Source organism: Carassius gibelio, chromosome B14, assembly GCF_023724105.1.
Source record: "Carassius gibelio isolate Cgi1373 ecotype wild population from Czech Republic chromosome B14, carGib1.2-hapl.c, whole genome shotgun sequence".
In the NCBI taxonomy this organism is placed as follows: Eukaryota; Metazoa; Chordata; class Actinopteri; order Cypriniformes; family Cyprinidae; genus Carassius; species Carassius gibelio.
In genome coordinates, this window is record NC_068409.1 from 11,447,168 (window position 1) to 11,455,459 (window position 8,292).

Consider the following 8,292-nt stretch of genomic DNA (forward strand, 5'->3'; position numbering starts at 1 on the left):
TTTGCAGTCATGCTAAAAATACTTTTTGATGCATGTTGAAAATATGATTGCGGTACTGACGTGAAAATGCGTCAAAGTCTGACACGGAAGAAAATAAATTTTTGAATAAAGTCATTATTTTGGTTTTCTTTGTGCACAAAAACTATACTTGTAGCTTTGTAGAATTAAGATTTAACCACTAATTTCACATGGACTATTTTAACAATGTCCTTACTACCTTTCTGGGGCTTGAACGTGGTATTTGGATTGCTGTCTATGCAGGGTTAGAGAGCTCTTGGATTTCATAAAAAAAAATCTTAATTTATGATGAACAAAGGTCTAGCAGTTTTGGAACAATGTGAGGTTAAGTAATTAATGACAGAGTTTGAATTTTGGAGTTAACTGTTTCTTTAAAGGTCCTTAATGGTTCTTAAGTGGCAATAAAGAAAATTGATTTTTAGGAGTATACTCCAAAATCTATAAGCAATAACATTAACAGACAATGTTGTCAGGATTGCAAACAAGCAACTTTTTAAATTGGTCCACAGCAGCTGAACAAAGCTTAAAATGTATTCCAAGTTTCCTGGATTCAGCCTGCTTCAGATACTGTTGGTTTGGTTCAAGGTTTAAAGTTTTTAAATATCTATGGAGAAAATGAATGGAAAATGCGTTTCCGAACTAAAGGTCCTTAAAAAAATGAGTCACTGTTGCAACAAAGGCAATACAAATAAAAGAGACCATCAATTTGAGTAACCATCAATTTGAAGTGCAGTCCCCAGCTGTCATATCTCCATTATGTTCTTGCTGCTTTGAGCCATGTTTCGCTTCTTATAGCAAGATTTGTTTTTTAAATTCATGCAATTTGTTAGAGCTCAATCACTTTTTAAACAAACAGCTGAAAAGAGATCCATCTGCTCTTGATTGTGTGCACCAGATTTAAAAGTTCCCAAATTAAATTCCTCAAACACACACATCCAGTAGTGTTTACAGTGAAGGACACGGAAGTGTTTTTTTTTCTTCTTTCTTTTTTTCATAAGTGGCATAAAATGTTTTTTTTTTTTTTTTTTTTTTTTTTTTTTTGGTGGTGTCTCTCTAAAGATTGTGTCCTTCAAGAAATTCCTGGAAAAAATGACAAAGTAAAGGCTTTTTCTGTATGACAGCAAGGCCAGTGGTAGTGCCTCTTCAAAAGAATAATTAAGCACGTGCTACTACAGCAGAACTTGTTTTCTTATGCTAAACAACTAATATTTCCAGCATTACCGGAAGCATAGTACAACTTTGATCGGAAATTGTTGTACTTTGTATTTGTTCTTGTTTGACTTTGTTGGATTTTTTAAGATCTTAAGTTATACATGTGCTCATCTGTATTTTATTTTGTTCATGAGTTTTATCTTTCCTGTCACATAATTTATATTCTTGAAGTACTCTCTCTCTCTCTCGCTCTCTCTCTCTTTCTTAAATCTTATTTTATGACTCTGAGCGGAGCTTGGGATTTATTGTAAATAGTTATCTTTTAAAATGTGTTATAAATAACATATATAATCACAGATTTTTCAAAAAATGAAACGGGCGATGAGCTGCTGTTTTATAGTATGCACTAGACTTTAAAACAATGTAAACAGCTAACAGAAAACTAGACAAACAAATCATAAGTTTTGTGATTGACAACATGAGAATGATACAATACATGTACATTACGTTAAAAATAACCATTAAAATTGCCTTGACAGGTCATATAATGTTTACCACTGTTCAAAATGTTCAGGGTCAGACATTTTATTTATTTATTTATCAAATTTCTTTAATTGGCAAGGCTGCATTAAATTAATAAAAAGCGACAGCAAAGACATTTATAATGTTCTAATTGATTTCCATTTCAAATAAATGCTGTTCTTTTGAGCACTCCAAAGAATCATGAAAACGTATCACAGTTCCCACAAAAAAACATGAAGCAACTGTTTTGAACATTGATACTAATAATAACAATAATAAATGTTTATTAAGCACCAATTAGAATCAGCATAATATAATAATTTCTAAAGGATTATGTGACACTGAAGACTGGAATAATAATACTGAAAATTCAGCTTTGCTTCAGGGGAATAGATTACATTTTAAAATAAATATTCAAATCGAAAACAGTTCTTTTTTACAACATTACTGTATTCTTTTTCAAACAAATGCAACTTGGCGAGCATCATAGATTTCTTTAAAAAGAAAGAATCTCACCAACCCCAAGGTTCTGAATGGTATGTTTGGTATTTTGTCTGTGTGAAATGCATGCATATTCTCTATATGTGTATATAACAGAGTTGATATATGTAACATGATGATTTAATTAAAACTGAAGGTGTTCAGACTCATAATGCGTGTTTAAGTCCCCCTCCTTCTGTCTGTCACTCAGTGTGATGTGGGATTTGACTTGAGTGCTGAAATTCCAGTGTGTTTTCATCTGGCGATAATTCCCGCAGATCTGCATCAGTGTCCACTGGCACCTTTGATCTTCTTAAGACTCACTGCGTGTGTGAATGTGAGCGCTCTTTCCCAGGATGCACTGCTCGAGCCAGGGAGGTAATGGGTAGTTTTGTAGGGACTTCCCAGCCACTGAAGTCATCCAGTTCAGACGTCAAAGCAAATGAAGCGTTTCTTTCAGGTGACTGAGCTTCCTCGGATCGCCTCACGACTCCCTTGTACGCCTCCACTCTTGTTTTGAGTCAGATTCCACTTGATGCAATAGTACATGACATCAGCCAGCTAAGTTCAGTGGGTTCTCCACAGGTGTCGCTTTACGGAGCTAAAAAGCTTTTTTGGCGTTAGCAAAGGCCTTGCAGTAAGAGAATTAGTGAGATTTAAAGTTAGCTGGAGAAAAATGTATGTGCTGATATAAAGAAGATGTTTCAAACTTTCTTTTTTAATACAGACAGCTCTGGAATCCGTTTGAATGGACCACAGTTTATGCTGTTGCAAATAGCTTGTAAAAAAATGTTATACATGCACATGCGACTGCAGGTGAATTGTGTGAAAATGTGCCAAGATTCTAGAAAACCATGAAACAGTTACATTAGCCAGCAGCCAATGAACTATACTGCTAGTTAAACAAATTTTAGGATTACAGCAAAATCATAAGATGAAATAATGTAAATAGCAGTATGGTACACATATGAATGCTTAAATAAATGTTTAATAATTTTCTATACTTTAAAATTTTGAATAAAAATTCACCTAATTTGAGACCCAAAAAACCCTCAAAAAACGGCATCCACTATGTACATAGCAATGGGTTCTTTGGGAAGCTGAACAAGGTTATATTCTCCTAACAACCAACAACATACTTCTTTGGAGTTATTTTTTTCTTCTCGAGCTACTCCTAAACCTACCTATACTGTGGGGTGGGGGGAGGGGGGATGGGGGACACAATACCAACCACATTGATGGGAGTGTTCTTGCTCTCGCTATGATTGATGTGTCAACATGCTCGCTCTTCTGGGAGAAGTGATAATATAAGGAATTACACCCTTCATGACGTAATGAAGTGCCATTTTCGAGAGAGAGAAATCTTATATATAGGAATAATTGACGACGGGCCGTTGAATTATAAATTTAAAAATCCACACCTGTATTTTTTTTCTAATAATTCAACTGCCCGTCGTCAATTATTCCACTTATACTATGGTTACCACACCTCAAGACAATCGATCCGATGATTAATTCAAAGGGATTTGTCCGTTTTTGTACTTAAATTGCTGTTGTGAGTAGGACTATTTCTTCTGCAACTCATCCAATGCCTCTTTTTTTTGTACCAAAACGTCATTTTAAAGCTGGTAACGGAGACTTGAGACGCTGATAGCATTCTAATCCAGTTATTAATGAAGTTATTAGAAAGATCGAGAGAGACAGACACAGACACACACACACACACACACACACACAGACGTTTGTTTTTGTGAAAAGTGGGGACATATCATAGGCGTAATGGTTTTTATACTGTAGAAACGGTATATTCTATCGCCCTTCACCAACCCTACACCTAACCCTAACCCTCACAGGAAACTTTGTGCATTTTTTTTACAAATTTCTTAAATATTAATTAAAATTAATGCAATTATATTTGCTTAATACACACACACACACACACACACATACAGTACAGACCAAAAGTTTGGACACACCTTCTCATTCAAAGAGTTTTCTTTATTTTCATGACTATGAAAATTGTAGATTCACACTGAAGGCATCAAAAATATGAATTAACACGTGTGGAATTATATATGAAATTATATATATATATATATATATATATATATATATATATATATATATATATATATATATATATATACCCTTATACTGAGTTCTTCTGTAGATGAATATGGATCAAGAATGATTTGCACAAACATAAACACATTTAGGTAGATCAGGGATTGGCGCATTCCCTTCAAAAACAAAAAAAGTAACATTAATTATCTGCGTATATATATATATATATATATATATATATATATATATATATATATATATATATATATATATATATATATATATATATATATATATATATATATATATATATATACAGGTGCATCTCAATAAATTCAAATGTCGTGGAAAAGTTCATTTATTTGAGTAATTCAACTCAACTGACTGGGTAAGCCACAAACATTCATTGCCAAAGGAGCTGGCTGCTCACAGAGTGCTGTATCCAAGCATGTTAACAGAAGGTTGGTGGAAGGAAAAAGTCTGGAATAAAAAGATGCTCAACCAACTGATAGAACCGCAGCTTCATGAGGATTGTCAAGTAAAACTGATTCAAGAATTTGATTGAACTTCACAAGGAATGGACTGACACTTGGGTAAAGGCATCAAGAGCCACCACTCACTGATGTGTCAAGAAATTTGCTGAGGCGTCTTACCTGGGCTAAGGAGAAAAAGAAATGGACTGTTACCCAGTGGTCCAAAAGTCCTCTTTTCAGATGAAAGCAAGTTTTGTATTTCATTTGGAAACCAAGGTCCTAGAGTCTGGAGGAAGGGTGGAGAAGTTCATAGCCCAAGTTGCTTGAATTCCAGTGTTAAGTTTCCACAGTGCCACAAACTGATCACCTCAATGCCACGCTGAATTGAGGCAGTAATTAAAACAAAGGGAGCCCCTACCAAGTATTGAGTACATGTACAGTTAATGAACATACTTTCCAGAAGGCCAACAATTCACAACAGTATACCTATAGTATATATCTACAGTATACCATTTAATTCAGATGCCCCTAGATAAAATATGTTTTTTATATCATTGAAATAATTATAACTGTTCAATAAGATCCCTTTTCCTGAAGGATGTTGCATCAAAACCAAATGCAATTGCATATTAGAATCAATTTGTGAGTGTGTTTTTCGGAAAAAAATTCTCTATCTCCTTTGTTATACAAGTTTAAAGAGATATATTTTCACAGAATATACCCTGCTAAACTTTATTCAGCTATATAAAAAAAGAAAGAAAAAGAGAAAGGAATAATATGTAGGTTGTGGCATGCCCCTGGACTCTGTCTGTGTGTCAGTCATTTTGTTCACCTGTGTTCTTCCCAATTGCCTCATTAAATCATGCATTTAGTTCCAGTCTGTGCATTCCTTCTTTGTTGGGCTTACCAGTTGTGTATGTGTGTCTTCCTTCCCTTCCAAGTGTGGATTTACCCTTTGTGTTGGATTTAATAAATGACAGTTTCGTTTATCCACGGCTCCTTCGTTCCTTCCGGCAGCGTATCATGACAAGTTATAGCTTTTGCAAGCAGAAGCCGGAGACAGCTGTTCATTTATTTTGGCACTGCCCTTAAGGTTTTTTTCTTTTTTTTTTCTTCTTTTTTTTTTTGCTGAAATGTCCTTAATTTTATTGTTGACATTTGTTGTTGACACATTCATACATGTAAATTATAGGATTTTTTTTTTTTTTTTTTTTTTTAGCATTTAGCATTTTTTAAATTAAGTGAAGCATTATATTGAGTCCATATTGCCCTCAAATAAACCAAAAGCTATTCAAGTTTTACACTCTTTAATGTATTCCTTATTTTATTGAATGTGTTGACATTCTGTTCATTTAAAATTGAATAAATAACTTAAATTCTAAAACTTTTTCTAAAAATTTGCTTTGGCAACAAACTGAAAAGAAATTTAACAACTGATATTACTAAAAATAAAACAAATATGAATTAGTTAGCTCCAGATATACTAGACATTTAAGAATTTCTCTACAAACAGAAAGAGAAGAAAAATGAGGGTGGAATATATAGATGACACTGTAGTGGGTTATAAAAGAGCTTGTGTATGTGTGAGCTGTAATTGTGTTGGTGGTTTTGAGGGCAGCAGCTGTTGAGTGAGTTGGCCGAGCCGTACTGTCCATTGAAAACAACAGAGCCAAACACTTTCACACACAGAGCTCTCAGTCCCACAGCAGCACTCCTCATTTTTTCCCAGCAGACTAGACAGACAGACATACACACACATACACACAGTTCTCCAGCAGATGGGCCGGTTGGGGGGATCAGAGTCCAGCTGCCCATGAAATCAGACTGATGAGTCAGCAAACGCAAGGCGACGTTTCTGCTTCTGGGGACAAAAAAAGCTAAGAGAATCATCTTGCAGGCGCTTTCATCAGCAGGTCATTAGAGCGCTGCAGCTCAAGGTGTTTGGCCGGCACATTCTTTATGCATGCTGTTACTGTCCCTCCAGGGACGGTCGGGGAATCTGAGATTGTAAATCTCATTTGTTCCGAACATGCAACGAGAAGCTGTGAATTTACAGTGGTTCAGAGGGTGTTCCTATGCACTTGCAAGACTTAATCATGGTGAAATCACTGTAATGTAAGCTTTCAGTGACGTATTTCTATAAAATTGCAGCAATGCATAAAAAAAAAAAAAAAAAAGGTGACAGATTTTGGAAGCCGAATTTTCTCGGATCAACATTTTCTTGGTCCTAATACAATACAATTTTATTTCTAAAGGACATTTAAATAATCAGGGTTGGACAAATTGATTTCCAGTTAAAATGCAATTTCAAAAGTAAAATATAATATAATTATATATAAAATATTAACTTATTTTCATATTTAAGGTATAGCTGAGGGTTAGTTTGGGCTTAAAAGTAGCAGATTTATTTCAACCAATAAAAAGTCTGATCAAATATGCTTTCCATAGTTGTAAAAACATTTTGATTTAAACACTTATTATTAAAGGGGTCATCTGATGCTCATTTTCCACAGGGGATATGATTGTTTAGGGTCTTAATGAAAAGTATTACATACTTCAGTTAAAACTTCTCAATGGTAGTGTAAAAAACACTCCTTTTTACCTTGTCAAAATCAGCTCAGTGTTGTGCTAAATAGCAAGTTTCAAGTAAACAGTCTCTCTAAGAGCAGCTTGGAAAAGAGGGGTGGGGTCAGCAGAGCTCATTAACATTTAAAGTGACATGCAATGAAACAGCTTGCTGTAAACAGAGCTGTTTTCGACAGGGTAAAAAGGTGTTTTTTACACTACCATTGAGAAATTTTAACCAAACTACGTTAGAGACCTTTCATTAAGACCCTAAATAATCATATCAACTTGTGGCAAATGGGCATCTGATGACCCCTTTAACAGCCTTTAGCTTTTTACTTTTTACAATTGTATTTCGGCTTCAAAATGAATTAAGTTGTGTTTAATTGTGAAAGCTATTTTGGTAAATAAAAGATGTATAAAGTCTATAAACTTTTATTGGTGACAGAGCTTATTTTCTGCAATTATCCAAAAACAGTGGGAAATTCCTATTAGACTTAAGTTAAGGGATCAGGATGATGCTAACTTACAGGGACATATACATATATATATATATATATATATATATATATATATATATATATATATATATATATATATATATATATATATAAAGATTAATGTTCTGACACCACAACAGGGACACAATGACATTAAAAAACGCATTAAACATAGATAAAGTTCATCTGAGCAGATAAGGCTAAGTAAAGATCCAGACTGCTTTTTGATGAGCTATTATGGTTCTTTGAACATTAAAAATGTCCTTTTTGTTATATTGCATGTTCTTCAGATAAGATCAGAGAACTGGTTCAAGGTTTCATCCATTAACAGAGTGAAACCCTCCCGGATTCTTTGCAGCACTAGTCATGGATGTTTTAAAAGAACAGTTTAGCTTAGTAAGGTTCTCTTATCAAAGCAGTAATGCAATAAAGAAGAAAAAGGGGGAAAAAATTGCATTTTATAAAGGCAAATGTGAGACATTTTGTGCAAGGAACCAAGTGTCAATCTATAAATTTTC